This window comes from Geospiza fortis, unplaced genomic scaffold (genome assembly GCF_000277835.1).
Source record: "Geospiza fortis unplaced genomic scaffold, GeoFor_1.0 scaffold111, whole genome shotgun sequence".
Lineage (NCBI taxonomy): Eukaryota > Metazoa > Chordata > Aves > Passeriformes > Thraupidae > Geospiza > Geospiza fortis.
Genome location: NW_005054321.1, coordinates 7,604,454 through 7,624,488, shown reverse-complemented (window position 1 = coordinate 7,624,488; position 20,035 = coordinate 7,604,454). Strand labels below are relative to the sequence as shown.

At 39.3% G+C, this 20,035-nt stretch overlaps 1 protein-coding gene across 2 annotated transcripts in view; it reads left to right on the top strand.

The window, feature by feature from the left end:
* Nucleotides 1-4,977: 4,977 nt before the first annotated feature.
* FAM49B (family with sequence similarity 49 member B) overlaps nucleotides 4,978-20,035 on the top strand; it is a 43,253-nt gene continuing 28,195 nt past the window's right edge. The window contains exons 1-2 of one of the 2 annotated variants that reach the window (XM_014306888.2): nucleotides 4,978-5,059; nucleotides 16,887-16,923. The gene's annotated coding sequence lies outside the window, so the exon portion shown is untranslated. The remainder of the gene's footprint in view (nucleotides 5,060-16,886; nucleotides 16,924-20,035) is intronic. The other variant, XM_031056728.1, reaches the window with a different exon arrangement.

The following is a 20,035-nucleotide window of genomic DNA, read 5'->3' as shown; positions in this document are numbered from 1 at the left end:
CATCTCTGTCTTTGCAACTCTTAGTTAACTGGATGATCCTAGTTTACTCACAAAATAGCTTCTAGTACATGAATAAATACTAGAGGTACATTTTTAACCATAGTTAGTGGTTTTGCAGCCCAAACCTGTAAGGACTAGCATGTTTAAGTCCTGTAACTCATGCTGTTCTGATGAATGAAAAAAAAGAATACTTAGCTGTTGAAAATGGTGTCACTAGAGTGCTCCAGTGTTACATGGAAGCAGAGCTGCAGGCTTCTGGAGGCGAATAGTTTTAACCTTGGAATGTGTCTTTGCATCAGTGTTATTAACTGCATGATGTACAGTTGAAGCTCAAACTATTGAGTTTTAGAGTAATTATTTGATCTTAAACACTTGGTTTCATTTCTGTCCTGGAAATAAAAGGAATGACAGCTTACTTTCTCAGCTGTGCAGAAGTGAATAACTGGGGATTTTTGAATAGTTCTCAGACTACCAATTCCTCAAATCACAGGAGAATTTCCTCTTTCAACTGAAAATTAAAGTTTTGGTAAAATATGTTCATAAGGGAAAAAAGTAGCCTGTATCATTTCAGCAGGATATAAAATTCTCAAGTTTTCTTGCTGTGGACCTATTAGTGAGTTCTGGTATTTTTATGTTTTCCTGTTTTTGTGGGACACTGGTTTTGTTGCTTTCTGCCTCTTTTTTGCATAGCTGTTTACTATGAAGTGTAGCCTGCCAGAAGCTCTGCAGGGGTTATTTTGACTGCTCAATGTGTGTGCTGTCTTAGTCTGACACCAGAATGGTTTGTAACCTACCATAAGCCTTCTGACACTTAGTTATCTTTATGGATCTTTATGGCTTATTTTTTCTTCAGCTCATTTTGTATACTCTGCATTTCAGATGTGTCTTAGGATGGGCTGTTGTGTCTAGCAGTCTGTTGTGATCTGTGTTAGGGAGGATACACCACCTTAAATCCACATTACTGTCTCTCCTGTGCTTTCTGTGTTTTGGACTAAGCAAAATCAAGTGCAGGCAAAGATGATGTGTGTTATGTGATTTTTAAATGTGGTTCATATCTATACACACCTAGCCTGTATACCTAACGTACCTGTTAGGTATACAGGCTAGGTGGAGTTACTCCTAAATGGAATTCAGAGAAAACTTTTGAGCTGAAATAGCCTGCATGTTAAGTCGTGAAATCTACATTTGTCTGAGCTTTTGAAGATTCTGTGTAGGTTACCAAATAAAGAGGAAATAAAATGGCATCTCAGGCCACCCCAGATGGTCACGTCAGTAGTATCCTTGGGATGTGATTGTCTGACTGGAGCAAGGCAGAGACCTGGAGTGTGGGCTGTTGGGTCAGCAGTTGAAGGCTTGGGCAAAATTCAAGGACAGACTGACCTCTGCATCTCAGCCCTAGTCATTCCTGTTACCTGCTTGTGAAGACATGTAGCCAGTTCTGACATGGGCCTTACATGGGCTGTAAGCCTCAGTCTTGCTTTAAATGGTAGCAAAGACTGCAAAATTACTTAACTTGAAGCTCTGTGTAGACACTGCTATATCTGACAATAACTGCCTGTTTTGCCTCAGTATTTCAGCAAGCTGTCTTGAATAGAGTGCCCTGAATCCCTCAGTAAAACCAGCTAAGCCCTGTGTTAGTGGCTTTATCCTTTGCTCCTGAGGACGTAGCCATTAATAAATTTCTCAGAAGTTTTCTTCCTTGTAGCTCAAATGAGTGTGAAACTTGGAGGCTTGAGAAGCACTTGCTGTGCTTCTGCCTGTTGAAACATGTACACAGGGAAAAGCAAACACTGTGCCATTCACAGAAGGCTTTTTGCATCTTTATGGTTAATGGTCTTCTTGAGCATGAATTTTGTATGGAGAACAAGATTTAATCAGGTGCTGTGCTAATTCCACCTTGCCCTTAAGTGACAAAACTAATGAAGTAAGGGATGGTCACTTACATCAAGAGTTGAAGTCTCCCTAATTTAGCAGGAACAAGTAGCTTTATTGTCTGCTTCCTTCTTTTGAATTCATCATCCTACAAAACTATGCCAGCACAGTGTGTGGAGGGCAGGCAAGGATATCTCCTGGGAATGAGCTTACTCTTTTGTTGTTCACCTGCTATTCTCATTAGCCTGTCAAAGAAACAGTGTTAATTTACTCCACAAAGGTCTATTGAAGTAAAGAAAATTAGTTTGTGAACAAATCTTGTCTGTAAACTAAGACGGCAGCTAACTTGGTTTTTCTCAGCTATGCTATTTATACCATAGGTTACAGTTTGGGGATGTGTTATTTAAAAAGAAAAATAAATCTCTCTTGACATGTTTTATGGACTGAATGGGATTCATCTAGATCATATATAAGGAATTGTTGCCTTGAAAGCTGTAGAGATCTTCCAAAGGGGCCATGTTTTCTGCAGCTTTTTTCTGCATGTGCTCCCCTTTCAGCAGCCTTGTCCTTGCTGTGTGCAGTGCTCCTGTGCAGCAGCCTCCTTCCTCTCCAGTTCCTCCTATCACACCAGGCTTAATTCTTTGCCCTGTGCTGGCAGATGATGTGCTTCCAGTGCTTTTCTGGATGTTTCCATCATCTCCTCAATCCACTGTAACATATGGCAGTTCTGCCAGGTGGGATTCTCCCATCCAGAATTGCCCCACAGCTATTGCTGCTGGCACTGGCTTCCCTTTCTCCTGAAGCCAGGCTGCAGGAAGGGGTTGGCAGGGAGGAGGAACTACAGCGCTGGAAGTGCTGAGCAGCCGGGAGTGGGAGCAGGACTGGAGAGGGCAGAAGGGTCTCCAGTGAGCTTAGGTATTCTTTTCAGTCAACCAAAATCCTGCTTGTGATTTCAGTAGTTACAAAAAGATTTAACCATTCGAATTTGTAAACGTGATGCCGTGTGTCCTGACAGTGGAACAGCAGAAATGTAACAATTTTCCTGTTTAATGAAATGATCAATCATGCTTGAAAAAAAAATCCATTTTTGGTACTGAATAAGAAGCTTTTCATAGTGCAGTGTAGCAGGGTAGAAGGAAGTGTTTTTGATTGAGTGTATTGAAGGAAGTTATTGAGTTTCTTAAATGGTCACTCAGGCAGCAAGACTTTCAATTCTGTTATGGACTGTAGGCAGTGATAGAACTGCTCTGCTGTGCACTTGCCAGGCAGCATGAATGAAAGGATCTTATGGCTTCCATTCAGTTTATAAGATAATTGTTAACCTGTACAGTTGTCTGGCAAGAGGTCTGTGAATGAAGGGTACTGAATGGGGTGGTGGAACAATTTTTTAAACAAAACCTATGCATTAATGCAGTGAACGTATTTTGGGTGTTTTTTAGATTTCCCCTTCTGTAAGAAAGTGAAATAGTGCTTCTTACAACATTTGCAGGAAAATAAACCAAACACCAACACATTAACTTGACAGGCAGTTGCTTATCTTAGGTACTGCCTTGACACAAATTAGCAAAAGTTATCATTAGTTAATATTACTCTTTTTTTGATTTTGCTTTTCAGCTGTCTGTTGCAATTATTTGCTTCAATGTAGCTGTGAATAGGTTCCCTGGGTTTTATTTGGCCATTATATTTGGCACAGTATCTCAGAGTCCTTGCCTTTTCTCCTAGCTGTGCTCCTCAGGTTGCAGGTTTTTCCTTTGCAGAGAGGGCAGGAGGCAATGGGGGGCATCTTTTGGATGGTAGTTTTCACTGTGACTAAAGTCATTCCCCAGCCTCAATACTTTATAACTCTTCTTCTTCCCTCCACCCTTCCCAAGCTGTGGCAAATCAGTAATATTATGGTGTTTGTGATTATATATTTAACTGCAAAGCAACATATTTTTGTTAAATGTCCATTAATCAGGATTACCTAATGTAAAAGGAACTGCTGATAACTGATTAAATACAAATTAATGCTGAATATTACATGCCTCTTCAGCTGGATTTGAAATGACATGACAGGGATTTTATAATTCTAAACCAAGTTTGTGCTAAAAACAGACATGTTGCAGAATATGCTTGACATGGCTTTAAGAAGCAGAAAGAGAATTGGAGAACAAAATGGGAAGATAACTCTATAAAAGAAACTTTGAGATGTGAGATACTAAAAAGAAGGATTCTGGTGCCAGGAATACCTGAAGCAGGAGCAGCAGTGGTTTTACTGGATACAGTTTAAGTGACAACACTTAAGTACTTAAACACTTAAGTATTTAAATTAGCTGAAATCCTTGAAAGAGAAGCAGCCTACAAAACCCCAAAGGGAAAAGACTTATGAATCTTTCACTACAACAGAAAGGTATCAGTTCTGGGCAGTTCATCATTCATGTACTAAAAAAGGTAGGCTGCTTGCTATATAAATCTACTCCAAATGAGCTGAAATACCCTCCATGTGCTTGCAGTGGAATCTCAGTGCTGCATTTCCATAGGAAATGCTGTTTTGTCTAAGCATACAAATACTGATTTTTCTAAACCAGAAGCTTAGTTTTGAAGCAGAAACTGCTGGTAACCCTAGAGAAGTTCAGATAGCTAAAAACTTCTGTTGGTGGCATTTTTCTTTAGCTGATGAAAACCATAGCAATGAAGTGCTTTTCCCTGTGTGCAATATATGTGGCACTGTAAATAAAGCTTGAACTGAGACCTACTTTTTTCTGCTGCAATTATGTGTAACTTGGCTCCGTAATGCAGAGATGTAATGCTCTATTTTTTGTGCTGTAACTATATGTAACTTGGTAATGCTGAGCTGCAATGCTCTATTTCTGATGCTTGTGATCATGGCTAGCTAATAGCCTTACTGCCTCAGAAGACGTTGTAAGGATGCTTCTCTGTTTGCTTGTAATGTCAATTCCATAAAATCACCAAGTGTTTTTGAATTCTGCGTGTCTCATTTGCATTCCTAAAGGATTATGTAGGTTCCTTGGCACTGCAGGATTAACTTTGATTTACCCCTGGCACTGGTTTATGTGATTGAAATACCATGTATTGTTTATGTTTAATGGGGTTCTTCTGTTCTTTCAGATTGTGAGGACGAGCTGCTGCATCGATAATCTGAAGAAGAGAGTTCTCTGTTAAGACTGCAAGAAGATACTGCTAACTGGTAAACACTTGCTTGAGTTTCTTTGCTTGTAGAATATTTCTTTGTTTTCAATAATATTTTAGGCCAAGGAGTACAAAGTATTTTGATCTGTTGAAAGCAGGTAGTTCATGCAACATTTTTTCTTTCTGTCTGTAGCTCACCAGACAAAAGACTCAGTAGCAGTGGATAATGTGTGGGCATTTAAATTGGAATACAAATTGATTAAATTCCTACTCTCTCAATGGAAGGAAAAAGACTGTTGTTTTGTTTTTTTTCCTGTAATGACATGTTAGACATAGTGTGTTTGCTTTTTTAGCTGAGACAAATAGGATGTGTCTGTACTGTGTTCTGTATAAATACTATTTGAAGTGTGATAGTGCAAACAGTGGTACTTCAAATATAGTGCTTCAGAGTCTGGAGAGAGACAAAGGAAAGCCTTAACAGAAGTCCACATGCTTTGGAACATGCCATTATAATGTGCTTGTAATTATTCAATGGATGTTTGTTGAGGTCTAGTTTTCACTGTGAATAATGTATGATAATAAAACTAAGAATGTCTTGTGATTCCCAGACACATCAAGTCGTGTGCAGGCTGCTTTTGGGTACAGAGCAATAATAGGATCATCAGTGAGGAGCTATGACCATTTAATAGCAGTTTGCCAGTCCTTAAGTTAAGAAGATGTTGAGCTACAGTATTACACAGCAATCACAAGGGAACCTGAGAATTTAGGACTTTTGAATGTCTTGACATAGGTAAATCATATGTGCATTGATAGTTGGTACCAGAGTTACAGCTCACTTCTCAATTACTTAATATTGTAGATGAAGTAGCAGTTTTCCTCTGTAATTATAACTTAGTGTATACCTTCCATCAAGCTTGGATCTCACCTTTCTGTTTAGTGCTGCCACTTGAGCTGCTGGGCTCATTAAATTTGTGTCAAGAGAGGGTTCTTTGCCCAAATGGGGTGATGTGGCTGGGTTCAAGGAAGAACATGGAAAGAAGCACATCCTAGCCAAGAAGAAAACATTAAGCTTTCATGACTTAAGCATTTATAGATGCTTTATTAATCTTCACTTGCCAGTTCATTTGCCTAAATTTTATAAGCAGTCAAGGATAACTTCATAAAGTTCTTTTGTGTAGCTGTTGCAGAGAATATTAAAATGCTTGGTTTGGTTACTCTGCCAAACCTAGATTAATGATAGGAAAGTTTTGAAAGCATATAGTAGTCAGCAATGTGCATCTGTCAGAATGACATAGTAAAAATAAAGTTGTTTTAGTGTGTTTTTTTAATATAAAGATGACTTTCATAGTACAGCTATTTCTGAGCGATAATTTCAAGAGTTTTGTTGCCTGTAAAATTGCAGTTCCCGAAGCTAAAATACATGTGAGACTCGCTCCTAAATACTGGGTTTGAAAGTGTATGACCTTCAGCTTTTAGGAGAAAAAAACCTCTGGCATGTAGTGTGCCACCATTTGAGGTACCAAAGCACTGTAGTGCCACCATAAATTCTGAACCACATTATCATCATCTGATAGTAGCTTTTAGGATAATACTTCGGATTATTCTGATTGTATATGATGTGAATTAGTAATGTGTATCTTTCACTAAATTTGGGTGTATAGCTTGCCCTGTACAGAAGACTGAAAAGCTCATAAGTCTAGAATTGAAGTCTTCTGTCTTTTTCCCTACTTTGGCTTCATTTTCCAGCCCATAATCTCCCCATCTTCCTCAGAGAGAGAAGTTTAACAGGATGGCCATGCTGAGTGAAACTGGGTAGTTCTATGAAGTAGTTCTTTGTCTGCAGCTGTGGTAAAGTATTTATCTTAATTCAGTATTTCCTTTAGGATCAGTAAGTCTTTTTTAGCTTGGGGTAGTGCTGCACAAACTTAGTTTCACTGTTTCCAGCAGTAACTTTGATTTGGAAAGGCAGGAGCTGAGAGCCTGCTGAGCTCTGCTGTGTTTTAGACCTGACCCAGGTTCTCAGCACAGGCCCCCAACTCTGAGACTGTGCTGGAAAGAGAATGTGACATGTGGGTGCTGCATCCCTTGGGGCAGAGTGTGTCTGTGTCTGGGTCTTGCATGACTGGTGCCAAGATAAAAACTCTAACCCAGCTGGTCCTTGATGTGGTGCAGACCAACCCAAGTGGTTGTGGAAGAGGTGCATGCCCATTTTATCCAGGTGGTGTTTCTTTTGCTTAAGATGTTTTAACTGTCCATTATCACAGCCACTGAAGGATGAGTAACATTTCAGTGTTTGCCCTATTCTTCTTGTATTAGCTGTTCTTTTTCATTATGCTAACTTAACTAGTATGGGATTATTTTTCCAGAATATCAGTTGTTCAGAAAACATCTTAATAATTGTCTTCTGCATTCACATATAATCTCTGATAATTATTCACTCTCATTTTAGCGTTATCTCTTACATGCAGCTTGAACTTGTCTGCATGCTTGAAGATTTAAAAATCTTTCCATGCAGCTTAGAATTGTTCCCCTGTAATGATGGTGGGGAGATGTTTTGAGCAAACTGATTAACATGCTGTGAAGTCTCTGTTCCAGTACTGATATTGCATTGATATTGTGGGTGGATTAACAGGTTTTTCATTTATGCTAATTTTAATAAATATGAAAACACCTTCAGTATTACGTTTACAAAGTGAAAGCAAATGCATACCTGCCATTTTCTTATTAATTTTGAGAACTCTTTGTTGTGGCTTGTATAGCTCTTATGAAAGTAACATTTGTCTGGCTGACACATCTTTAAATGTTTTGCTTCCTCTTGTGAAGAATCTTTAAAACTTCTTCAATAACAATGTCAGTGTTTTCGTGCAAATCCCTTAATATGTGTTAAACTTAAAAAGAGCAGGAAAATTTGTTGTCTTTATACCTGTGTGTGTAAAAAAGGTTTGAAGTGAAGGATCTCATGCAGAAGAGATACTGTATATGAGTAAGGCCCTATTCCATGGTTTACAGAATTCTGTTTGATTTTGACTGGTGGGAAAGTTTATATGAAGTTAAACATGCTGCAAGAAATATGAAGCTTGGTTCTGTTTTGTTTTGCTCAGTGCTAAATGTTTCTTCTGTTAGACAAGGAAATAGGTTTTATAAATGTGTAGCTCTTAATGGCTGCTTTCAGAAGGGTTTGTTTGTTTGTTTGAAGAAACCCATGTAACCAACACAGGAACTGGTGACATTACAAATACTTCTAAAAGCTTTCAGTGCAAAGCCCACCAGATGCCAACAGCAGGGTAATGTGGAAATATAAGGGGTAAAAGAATAACCGGCCACAGTGATGTTATAGAATGTAAATATGTTAAGAAAAATTGCCTTTCTGACAACTGAAACCACTTGTACTTCCCATTTGTGCCACAACTTAATCCTCTTTTGATATTGGTGCTCTAAATATATTGTTGTAGGTTTGTCTGTAAATTCAGCAGAGCCTCTTGAATTGATTTCTCATTCATGTGAAAGTGGGTTTGTGTTAAATGGCTCTTAGTACATGGAGGTTAAGTACTTGTTGTGATTTTGACACTCAAGATAATGTGGTAGAAATTCTGATCATGATACTGATATTCTACCAGCATGCATTTATTTTGCATTAATGGTGGAGTCTAAGGGGAAAAAAAGAGAAATGGCTGACTTGTTTTAGGCTGAACTGAACTGTCTTGTACTTATTTGTGGTATTTTCTCTTGGGGCTTGTTTACTGTGCCTCACTGCAATAGCACAGGAGTAGATTGAGGTGTTAGAAGCTTTTATGCAATGTGTGTATTATCAATGTAAATAATGTGCCTGTACTGAGGGAACATAATGTGGTATCTTTTTTTCCACAGTAGATGTAACTAAGTTAAACCTCGAACAAAGACTGTAGTAATCTGCAAATGATCAGTGACAAGACTTTTTCACTGTAATCAAGTGGAATTCTTTGTTGAGCTCTTCAAAAATATCTTTCCTTTATGTGTAGTAGTCCTACTGCAACAGTTAATAGAGTAGTTTAAGAATAAGTGAGTTTTGAATTTGGTTTAAAGGCTTATTTAGTAAACTGTGCTCTGCTTGAGACTTCAGCCATGCTGATTTGTTTATGAAGTTAAAGCTGCTATTTTTCTTTACCTATAAATAGTTGCTCAGGACAACATGAACTGTTTAATTCTGTTTGTTCAATGAGCCTTCAAATCAAAGGCATTAATTTAAGGGTTGTTTTGACTTTTTGAAAAAACACTTTTAAACAGGGCAGCAAAATATGTAAACTTTTCTCATTGGAAAGACATTTGAACTGAAAAGCTGTGCTTGTTGAGACAGGTGACTGTGGAGGTTCATATTCAGTTATAAGTGGTCTGTTCTATTAGGTTAATGTCAGATGTTGCTTATTTCACTTCCTGACTTAGAGAAGAACTCTAAAATACTTGCTAAAGGACAATTCTAGATTTTGTGGAGGGAGGGATGTTGTTTTTTTTAACTCTGTAGGCACTTGAACTATAGACCTAAAGTCCTTTAGTTCTTGTTAGTCTTCAGCTTGCTGCTTGACCACATAACTGCAGTTTTATTATTTAGAATCATAGAATGTCTCAAGTTGGAAAGGACCCACACAGATCTTAAAGTTCAGCTCTCTGCTCCTTGCAGGACTCCCTACTGCTAAATCATATGACTCAAGAGCATTGTCCAGACACTTCTTGAGCTCTGTCAGGCTTGGTGCCATGTCCACTTCCCTGGGGAGCCTGTTCCAGTGACCAGACTGTGAAGTGAAGAAGCTTTCCTTAATGTCCTGTCTGAAATGCCTCTGATGCAGCTTGCCTCCCTTTAGGTGATCATGGAATTAATTTGAGAAATTATTGAAAAGAAATAGTGTGCAGCTGTTGAGACTCAGTGCCATTAAATTACAATGCAGGAATTAAGACCTTGTTGTATAGCAGCTGTTTTTTTGTTTATTTTCCTGCCTGTTGGACAAAACTGTTGAATACACACAACAGTCCCTAGGAACTGAACCTGGACATTCCCATGCTATCTCTCTCATGTTTGTTACCTGTATTCTGTAATTCTTGTGTTTTTCCATCTCACGAGCTACCCAATAACCATTTGAGATCTCAGTTAAAATACCATGGTTAGATTCTTCTTTTCTGCACAGCTAATGATTGATACAATTGCTTTTAGTATTCTAATCATTCATGTTTTTACTGGAATAATTTCAAAACTGTATTACTGCAATGTATAGCTGATTGGAAAAGCTTCTTCATACCCTGTTCTCTTCTGTTTTTTAATTGTAGCTGCAACAATTATTGCAAATCTTTGTTTAGGTGGAGCTCCCAGAGCTCCTGGACAAGCTGGAGGCACTCTCAAGACTCAGTGCTCTGTGTCAGTTCCTCTGGCAGGAGCTCTTCTGTCCTCCTTGACAGAAATTGCTGCTTGTGCCAAGGCTCTCATGGAGTCACCCTTTGGAAAGTCCTCCTTTTGTGGATGAGTTACAACTGGAAGGAGCTGCCTCTGCTGAGATTTGCATAGTGGGGCAGCCCTGGGGGAAGGAGTTCAGGTGAATTGCTTGGCTGTCACCTAGAAACTGCTCAGCCCTGAGCCTGTGACAAAATTTATTGATGCTGCTGTCCATAGGAAGGGTTTTCAGGCTTTTAAAAATCTAAACTGTGTTCTTAGCAATCTGAAATAAACACATCCGTTGTTTCTGAGCAGCAGAGATGCTGTGTGGGATACTTCCATAGCTGTAGCACAATCAGCTTAGGTCTAAGTTCATCTTAAAGTTTTACCTATCAGAGGGGGTAGCTGGGGCTAAAGCTCTCAATTTTTAGTGCTGTTGATGAACAGTTGATGGTTAGAATTCACTAAAACCAGTAAAAATATACTTTAGGTGGTGTGTGACTGACTGTAACTCTTCTGTGGCAGTTTTTTTTTGTTTGTTTGTTGGGTTTTTTTGGAGTTTTTTTTGTGGTAGAAGTTCCTTGCTGTTCATATGACCTAGTATGGTCCTGAGGAAAGTGTTTGTTGGGGTTTGTTTGTTTGTTTGTTTTGTTTTGTTGTTTGGTTTGGTTTTTTTTACCTGGAGAGTAGAAATCTATAAGGAATAAGGACTCCTCTGTTTGAGCATTAGGGAATAGGGCTGTGGGTCTTGGTGTTGCTCAGAGCTGCTCCTACACCACTAATAATGTAAATGGGAAAGCCCTGCTGGCCTTTCCTTGTCTTACTGTTTGTGTTTGTGCAAGTGGATGAACACTGCTGCAAACTTCCTGGGACAGGACATGGTTTCATTTCTGTTTTGATGATATTGAGTCAGAACTCTCTGTTAAACTCTGTCGTATTCCTCATAAATTATATCATCTGTATGTCTTAGATAAATAAGCTGTTGAATCACTTGAGTGGTATTCAGGAACACTTCACAACTGGGTGTTAACAGCATAAAAACAAAGGAAGCTTCTACTGTGGCAAAACAGTGATGCCAGGTAGTCATGAGGAAGTTAAACATGCAGTGGCAAATGCCAATGCCAAATGCCAGTATCATTTAAAGGTGTAGGAATGATATCCCATATCTCTTCCTACCTTAGGAATATTTCAGTAGTGTTTTTGAGGAGAGTTCTTAAAAATTCTGCTTGTGTTTTATATCCAGTACTAAATCACTTCGGGGTTTGGATTTATGAAAGTTCAAAAGAAATACAGGAGATAATATGTTACCAAAAGTAGAAAGTTCAGTTGTTTGAGTAATTGACTATTAGACAGGACTTCTGCTTTAAGAATTCTTGCAATCTTTTTAAATTATTTTTATTGTTTTGGTTTTTTTTTAACCAGAAACTGTGTCATCTGGACTAAAGTACCACAGCTCTACCCCCTACTCCACTACAAAAAAAAGCAACCAAACACAAACTAAAACACAACTCTAAATTAAACAGCTAAAGAAGTCCCATCTCTGCTTTACTAAAATTCCTTATTTGTCTTCTGGTTACCCAACCTTTTTTTTTCTCAACTTATTTCTATAAGTCAGAAAGCTTATTTGACAATAAGTTAAATATTTGGCAATATTTAACTTTTTGATCTTATTAAAAGAAATCCCTTGTAGTTGATGTTCAACTTGCAGGGGGTTTTTTTCTGTGTAGAGCTTTGAGATGCAAAAATGAAGATTATGATAGTTTATTTTACTGTTTCCACTAAGCCAAAGTAGTGGTTTGTCCCAGAAACAAACCATTATGTGTAAGTGCATGAAATTATAAATTTTCATGCTGAATACTAGTTTTGTGTGAATATCCTCTTCTGCCATACAAGCTTCTGAAATACCTTTTCATTTTCCCTTTTTTTCTTATTTCTTTTCTGAACTTGTTGGAAGGGGTATATGTATAAAACCTTGTGTCTCCCCTATTGGTCTACAATGCAGCATGTAAACTTTTCTGAAAGCTTTCAAGGAATCTTTTAGGTTGGAACAGACAAGCAAGGTCAAATCCAACCATCACCCTCCACTGCCAAGTCCACAATATAATGTGATATATTAACTACAAAAGGTATTAAAAAAAACAAAACTTGAAATTAAGATCATATGAAGGGAAGCTGCTATGCAACAGTAACAGCTTAGAGATAATGTATCCTGTGAAAGTGTAATAATTAGGGAAACTGAAATAAGCTTGAAAAATTATAATGGAACAGTAGACCCTCTGATACATTCACAGTCCCTTTCTGTCATTAAATTACAAATTTAAAACATGGATTTGAGTGTAGCAGGTAATGTTAGGTACTGTGGCAGCATTGAGAAATTATACAGGATAGGGGAAGATTTAATATAACGTGTGGACTTCTAAGATGCAATTTTCCCTCACCAAGATAAATGATAATGAATGGAGAAGAAAAATTTGAGCTGGAGCTTTACAATCAGAAGTCAAAAAAGTGGTTTTATAGCAAGCAACCAATGCATTTGCTTTTTGTGAAGAACTGAGGTCACTTTGCAGTAGTGGTAGCCTGCTTGGCTAATCTTAGTCTCATATACAATTGCCATACAGATATAGAAGGATCTTTGTCTACAATCACTGATGTTAAACACCAGAGTTCATCCATTTAGCACTGAGCCATGGGTTCATCCGCAGATGCCCTGAAACTCCCTTTGAAATATGATCCTAGCAATGAATTATTTTTTATAGCTTAGACATCTGTTATTGTTACTGAAGTAAAAATCAAATTTTATTACTAAACATTTCTGAATTTTCTGTTTTTATTACCCACAATATGTGGGATGTATTTGACTTGTGGCTCTGTTTTGGACTGGGCTTGCTTTTTACGTTTTAGTGGGTGCTTCTAAGGGTAACAAGTTTTTTAAAGCTGTTTCCACAAACTCTATTTCAAGTCTAAAACTGAACTGAGAAAGCAGGAACATCTAAAAATTGCCAGGGCAGGTAGACTTTGAGCTAGATCCTGTTCTCTTCTGTATCCAGGGGCCGTTAGCATGAATGAACTGAGAACATCTGTGCCATGGTCCACAGCTGGTTCACATGGATTTCAAGGTGGTGATGCTTACCCAGAGGACTCCCAGTGCAAGCTTGAATTGCAAATCAGGGATTTAAACATTTGCTCTGTCAGAGTAGCAGTCTGCTGTGTTTTGAGAGCAGCTTTAGTCTGCGTGCCCAGTATTTCACATAGAGTACATGAATCCCATGCAAGCTTTTGCTAGTAAGTTTTGTAAGCTTTGTGATGTTCATACTTTCTGAAGTTCCCTGATGAGCTCAGATACCAGTTGAGTAGACAGAAAGTAATTTAGATTCTTGGTGCAAAGTTTGTTGGTCGTTATTTCTTACCACTCAGTGTTTTCAGAACGTGAATGTTGGAAAGCCTGAAAAACTCATCATTCTTGTAGCAAATCATGACTGACAGTCACTGACAGTCTGTGCCTGAGTGTAGAGGCTCCTTAATTAGTTCAGCCAGAGCTGGGCAGAAGACAGTGGTTTCACACTGGAAGTTAATGGTTAGCTGTTCTCATGTGAAATCTGTTTTCACGTATTGCTGAGTTAAGCAGCATCAGTTCAATATGAGGTGGATGCCCAAAGCACAAGGCTTACTCAGCGGTTAGCCAGTTTTCATTGAGGTTTTTTCCTCCAGTTTCATCATTCACAATGATGCCAAGTTTACTTACTACATCTCTTTTATCTGGGTACCATTTGACTTGTCAGCTGCAGGCTTTTCCTCTGACAAACTGAATGATGCTTGGTTTTGTTTCTGTTAAACTACATGTAGATGGTTCACTGTCCCTCTCTGATGGCTCTGGACAATTTTCCATTTTGGTTCTTCAACTGTTGTGACAATTCTTTGAATTTCTGTTGTAGCTGGCCTGAGATATTGGCATATGCTTTGGCCTCTTTCTGCTGTGGTGAAGTTAGGCTGCAGTTCAAAGGAAGGGGTTGTGTGGCTAAATGAGATCCCTGGGATAGGATGCATTAATCTCTCTGCTGTTTGACTCCATGAGCTGTAACCCATTGAGTAAAGTTAATTTTCCTGCCCAGAACTTTTTTTTCTCTGTAATGTAGCATTAAATATTTGACTACCTCAGAATCACTAGGAATTGAAAAATGCTGGGTATGAATTATTCAATTTTCACTACCTATTAAGTTGTATAGTTTACATGTCTCATCTTGTGCCTCTTTGTGGTATTTCTATAATAATCTGCAGATCTAAACCTTGAGGATATGTCAGAAGGAAGCTCAGAGGTTTTGCAAATCCTCTATCCCAGCATGAAAACCCAAATAGTGAATGTTGAACCTGAAAGAGTTCTTCATTTAGAAACTCTTTAGTCTAAATTAAGGTGTATCCAAAGTGCAAAAATTAATTCTGTAAAGAATCCAGTTCACCAATCATTTCACATCTGTCTATTTTTAATGCATCTTTGCTGGTGTTCCTTCCTGACTAGAGATCGGCAAGTCAATTTCTTATCCATTTAGGCAGTGCTTTATTATATTGCTCAGTGCTAACCTCTAAATTTAAAATACTGTGATGTGAAGTCACACTATGTAAAAAAATCAAATACCTGTCAGCTTGCCAGGATAAACCAAGCATCCGCAGTGCTCAGTGTGAGCTGTTTTGCTCAAAGGCTTGTTCATGGGTACTAAAGGATAGGAAACCAGTTAAAGGATTCCTGTGCTAACATCTCTCTGCCTGTTATTGATGATGGTCCAACTGACCTATAATTCTCAACTTTCCTGGCTGCATCCCTTTTGCCTAATGGCTTTGCTGTTCTCCTCCTGCCTTCATTACCACAGGAGTCCTAGGAGGCTTTGTTAATTATTAACTTCCACTCATTCATTGAAGCCTTCAGGACAAGCCACCTGAGCATCAGCGCGTTGTTCTTGCAGGTGGTAAGCGCTTATGCCTCTATGTGTGCAGCATTGTGTCCAGAAAGATGGAAAGACCTGACCTCATTTTTTTCCCTAATAATTCTATCAGTTGGAAATAGGTGTATTTCTGTAGAAATGAGCTAGTACCATTAAAGGACACTTTTTTTAAAAAGTCGCTAAGCTAGCTGCTCCAGTGGGCTTTTTTTCCTTTCATTTTCAAATTTATTTCCATAGTCTGCTCATTCTAATGAATTTAGGCTTCTTGTTTTTGTTTAAAGCTCAGTCCTATCTGACTTTTCTTTCACTCTTTTTCTGGAAATTAGCTTCTTAGAGTAGTGTTGGGTCGCGCTTTGGTTTCAGTTTCTCTTTGCAATGCCAGTTGTGTTCAGCCCTGACTTGCAGGGGACTAGCAATTTCCAGAGTTTTATTTTTGTTGTGCTGTCTCAAAGCACAAATTGAGCAGTTCTGAAGTCATGAGAAGGGAAAAAAAAGCCCCATATTTAAAATATGCTCAATGAGAGTGGGTGCATTTTTGGGAATTGCAGTAGCTCCTACCAAGACAGTGCTGTTAACCATGTTGTTGTCCTGCAGTACTGGCTGTTGCTTATTTCTGAGAAAGTAAGAGGAAGCTGAAGTTAATAGGAAAAAGGCAAATGCAGCTGCTACCCAAACTTAAGCCTGGTCAAGGGGAAAACTTTGAGAGAGAAGTGTGCACTGAGAAGAATGGAGAGTTAAATTTCTACAATTGTAACTGTCTGATGGGTCATGGTTTTGCTTATGTTCAGTTCTCTGGGCTGTGAAGAGTCATTCTCACTAAAGTCTCCACTCTGCTTTTTGCCTGTGCTGCTGTGTATCTTCAAAGCCTTCCCTAGCTAATGTTGCACTATTATTTCCTGTGAAGCTTTCAGTAACTGTAATACTCCAAACCTTCTCCTTTAAACTGTACTATTAACATAATTATTTCACCATGTTATGACGGTGGTAATGATGTGTGCAGCACACTGAGGCTGTCCAAGAACACTAGTTTTCTTTGTTAAGCAAATGATTTTCAGTGACTTGAAAATGCCTTCTCTGGAGGTCAGCATGCAAGCCTTGAATTTTTTCAAGTGCACATTTGTGTGGTTGGTTTAGAATCTTGTGTGATTTTCTTGTTAAAGCAATGTGAAATGCAAGCAGAACAGTTTGCCACTGGTATTTTATTGCAGCTTTGACTCTTTAGTTATTAAATTTATTCTGGAATATATGTGTTTATGCATTGTCTAATATGGCAGCATTTTTCCCTGGAAGCACATTCATTGCCAAATAATAGCATTCCCTATTTATTTGTATGCCTAGAGATAAAACACAGTTCTGAATTACATTTTCTTAGCATATTTTGTAGAAGTCCTGGTGGCCTATGGATCCAGGACTGTGTTTATGAAGTAGATACATAAGAACAGTATGTCTGGAACAGATGTGAGTTTGCTTTTCCAAGGTCACATTGCATTGCATTTAAGACTTTTGGTGTAAAAGAATTAATTTCCATAATCTCTTTTTTCTTTTTAAAACAGACTGGAGGCCAAGAACAGAGTGCAGCACTGGCTGTAGGTAAGAATTGAAACTTAACCTGCTTGAGAACTGCTGACAAATAAGCAAAATTGTAGTATGTTAAAGGACAGAAAATGGGACTCTTTCAATATTAGTCATTTTCCCTGCAAGAACTTGCTTTCCCTCTTTTCCTTCAAGAACTCTTGAAATTTGTGGTGTTCTCTGGGAGTCCTGATCCCTGACAGAATTTATGTCTCTGTGTTTAAAGATGCTAAACCAGGCTGCAAGGATTTGGTTTTTGCTTCCACAGGGCCTCACCATAGAGCCTGGCGAGGCTGATTTTGAAAACTCTTCACCAGAGTGATGTGAAATCTCATTGCTTCAAAGAAGGCATTTCCATTATACACAAAGTGGTTTGGCCACTTGTGTGAACTTACCCTAGAAGACTGTGCAACTTCTTGAGCTATTTGAAGGAGGAGATAATGTTTTGGTGGTTTTTCTCTCTGTCTTTTTAGTAAAGCTACTGTGTAGCTGAACCAGATCCCTTATGCCAGAAACCAGTACTCTGAACCAGCTTGTGAGACTGAAGAGGTAGCACATGCTCATGTGAAGGTTATAGCTCTTAGTTTTATAACCTACTGCTTGTCATCTAAGTGTCTGTGTTATACTTCATGTTTATTGTGCTTTGCCAGCACAGCCATTAATCTTCTGTCGCGTTGGGAAGGTGATGGTACCAAACGTGAGGTAGGATTTATTTTTCTTCTGTTTTTGATTAATCATCAAAAAGCCATTGAATTCTGGGGTGCTGGTTAGATGGATTTGTGTTGAGGGTTAATCCAGGCTAGATACAGGTGCCCACCAGAGCCACTCTGTCACTCCCTTCTGAGTTGGAGAAGGGAGACAAAATACAACAAAAAGCTCATGGATTGAGATGAGGGTGGGGAGAGATCATTCACCAGTTACTGTCACAGGCAAAACAGACTCAGCTTAGGAAAATTAGTTGAATTTATTACCATTAGAATTAGAGCTCCTTCCCCCCACCCCTTCTTCCTTACTAGGCTTAATTTTATCCCCAGTTCTTTGCCTCAGCCCTTCCTGCTCAGTCAGGGGAGATGGGGAATGGGGGCTACAGTCACTTCATCACAGGTTGTTTCTGCTCCTGCTGCTTCCCCCTCAGGGAGAGGAGCCTTTCCCTGTTCCAGTGTGGGATGTCCCTCCCACAGGACACAGTCCTCCAGAAACTTTTCCAAGATGAGTCCTTCTCAAGGGCTACAGTTCTTCATAAACTGCTCCAGTGTTGGTCCCAACTGCTCCAGTGTTGGTCATGGGGTGCAGTCCTGCAGGAACAGGTTGCTCCATGTGGGTCCCCCACAGGGCCACAGGTCCTGCCAGGAGGACCATGGGTCCGCCATGGGCTTCCCACAGGGTCACAGCCTCCTTTGGGCATCCGCCTGCTCCAGTGCAGGGTCCTCCACAGGCTGCAGGAGGATCTCTGCTCCCATGTGGGAGTAGCATTAGTACCTTTTTCCTTTAATAGCTTTTACTTACAAAGTCCTTGAGGGTATTGTTAAAGCTGCAGTTGGAACTAGTGCAGACTTTTAATTTACAGCATTGTGTGCATTTACAAATTAAACATTATAAAAGTCATTAAAGTGAGTCAGACCATGGGTCCATGTAGGCGAGTCCAGGCTCCAGGATCACCATCTTTCTTCCCTGTGCATGTGTGCACTTGGTTTTGCACATCCTTTCACAATCTCCACTTACTCATCTACTAGAGCAATGCTGCTTCTGCTCAGGAAGGTGAGAGTCATCCAGAAAAGCTAGGAAAACTCAGGTTGCATTGCTGGGAATGATCCTGCAGGAAGAAGAATGCTGTCCAGCGAATTACTACAGCACATGGCAAATAACTTCTGTTTTCTTTGAAGAAACTGTGGACCAGCAGTGTTTCAGATATTGAAGGGAGAAATGTTTGTAAGTCAAGATGCTTTGGTGTCCAGTTCAGCAGAAGCTGGGGTGTCTCTCCTGATGCCTTCAACCTCTCTAGCTATGCCAAGACAGAGTTAGCTGCCAGATGCTTGATAGCATCAGAAACCATCAGGGGATCACCAGGGTTTAGAGTTGGGAGGGACTGACAAACCCTAACCTTAGTATTCAGTAAAACCTAAACCTTTGTGTGAGGAAGTGCTTAAGGAATACTAGGAACAGGGATACCATGTATGTTGCCATGATATTTTATGAAAAATCCTTTTGCTGGGATCTTTTCTCCTGAGAAGCTGAGAGGCCTCAGAAACGAAATGTAAACAATAATTATCTGCTGCTGTGGAATGCAACAGGTGCATACATTATAAAAGTCATTAAAGTGAGTCAGACCATGGGTCCATGTAGGCGAGTCCAGGCTCCAGGATCACCATCTTTCTTCCCTGTGCATGTGTGCACTTGGTTTTGCACATCCTTTCACAATCTCCACTTACTCATCTACTAGAGCAATGCTGCTTCTGCTCAGGAAGGTGAGAGTCATCCAGAAAAGCTAGGAAAACTCAGGTTGCATTGCTGGGAATGATCCTGCAGGAAGAAGAATGCTGTCCAGCGAATTACTACAGCACATGGCAAATAACTTCTGTTTTCTTTGAAGAAACTGTGGACCAGCAGTGTTTCAGATATTGAAGGGAGAAATGTTTGTAAGTCAAGATGCTTTGGTGTCCAGTTCAGCAGAAGCTGGGGTGTCTCTCCTGATGCCTTCAACCTCTCTAGCTATGCCAAGACAGAGTTAGCTGCCAGATGCTTGATAGCATCAGAAACCATCAGGGGATCACCAGGGTTTAGAGTTGGGAGGGACTGACAAACCCTACCCAAGCAGCATATAAAGAACTGAAGACTATGGAAGAGTTTGGTAAAGTTTTAAAGAGTGGGACAAGCTGAACTAGATGTTGCTGTTGAATAAGGTTAAAACCTGAAAAAAACCTTAGTATTCAGTAAAACCTAAACCTTTGTGTGAGGAAGTGCTTAAGGAATACTAGGAACAGGGATACCATGTATGTTGCCATGATATTTTATGAAAAATCCTTTTGCTGGGATCTTTTCTCCTGAGAAGCTGAGAGGCCTCAGAAACGAAATGTAAACAATAATTATCTGCTGCTGTGGAATGCAACAGGTGCATCTGTGATTGGTCTCA